The sequence below is a fragment of the Mixophyes fleayi genome, chromosome 3, assembly GCF_038048845.1.
Source record: "Mixophyes fleayi isolate aMixFle1 chromosome 3, aMixFle1.hap1, whole genome shotgun sequence".
In the NCBI taxonomy this organism is placed as follows: Eukaryota; Metazoa; Chordata; class Amphibia; order Anura; family Limnodynastidae; genus Mixophyes; species Mixophyes fleayi.
The window spans coordinates 6,915,230-6,916,774 of NC_134404.1; the positions used below are offsets into that span (position 1 = coordinate 6,915,230).

At 36.1% G+C, this 1,545-nt stretch overlaps 1 non-coding gene across 1 annotated transcript; it reads left to right on the forward strand.

Moving 5' to 3' along the window:
* The first annotated feature begins 1,263 nt into the window (after positions 1-1,263).
* Positions 1,264-1,335, forward strand: TRNAG-UCC (transfer RNA glycine (anticodon UCC)). The gene has a single exon. It is a non-coding gene; the product is annotated as a tRNA-Gly (tRNA).
* Positions 1,336-1,545: the final 210 nt, after the last annotated feature.

Below are 1,545 nucleotides of genomic sequence, written 5' to 3' on the forward strand. Positions count from 1 at the left end.
TCAGAGGTGGTAAAGGATCATACTGTAGAGCAATTTAAACATGCTTGGGATAGACATAAGGATATCCTTACAAAGAACTGAGGATCAAATAGTGTTTGAGGTGACTCTAGGGTAAGAAAATTGGCATACTAGATGGGCCTAGAGGTTCCTATCTGCTGTCAAATTCTATGTTTCTATGTGAAATCCAGAAGATTCATATAATTCCCAACAGTTCTGCAAAAAAATCAGGATAAAACTTATCTGTCATTATTATCAATGTTTATTAATAGGGTAACACAGGTTCCGCCGGTTCTGCAGAATCGTCAAACTGATAAGACATACATTCACACAATATATATAACACATACATGGACACAATAAATATAACAAGTACACGGACTAAATAAATATAACACGTACATGGACACAATAAATATAACACATACAGGGACACAATAAATATAACACATACAGGGACACAATAAATATAACACGTACATGGACACAATAAATAGAACACGTACATGGACACAATAAATATAACATGTACATGGACACAATAAATATAACATGTACATGGACACAATAAATATAACACATACAGGGACACAATAAATATAACATGTACATGGACACAATAAATAGAACACGTACATGGACACAATAAATATAACACGTACATGGACACAATAAATATAACATGTACATGGACACAATAAATATAACATGTACATGGACACAATAAATAGAACACGTACATGGACACAATCTCGATTTATCGATTGATAAATGTAACCACCTGGACAAAGTTGCCGAAAGTTGGGATGACTCATCAATCAGAACTTTACTGCCTAAACTGGGACAACTGGTAAACTAACACCTGCACATCACTGCCAGTTAATCACTAAAGATCCACATAGAGTAAAGGTGGTGTGTGCGGGCAGATAGTGACAGAGTCTAAAGTGACGGCCAGACGACAGGTAACCAAGACTGGAAAATCTTGGCACAAACTGAATATTGTTGAGGAACTTGTCCAAATTTTTTGGCAAATCAAGGGGCCATTTATGTAAACTGGTTGTAATGTTATTTGTGCTCTGAAAAACCACCTCTTTATTAGTACTTACCCTACTCCCTCCTACGGCTACCCACACTGGTACACTGGAACTATCTCCATATTGTTATTTTATACAGTTGCGATAGTTGAAGGTTGGATCCAGTGAAAGGGAGAAGTCTGTGTATGAGGTAGTACAGAAAAAAGGAGCTTTGTACATTGAGAACTGTACAGCGTTGGTGGTATAGTGGTGAGCATAGCTGCCTTCCAAGTAGTTGACCCGGGTTCGATTCCTGGCCAACACAACCATGTTTTTAATTACTCTATACAAGAAACATTGGAGTCAGGTATCATGAAACAAGTGAAGTAAAGTCAGATCACATGTATTATTATTACTGCTGCTAGAACTGTACAAGTAAGTGTGTTTAAGACAATATTTGTATAATCATGCTTAGGAGCATCGTTATTTAACAGCCCTTTAAAAGTCTAATATATTTCTGAAATAATTAAGTAAT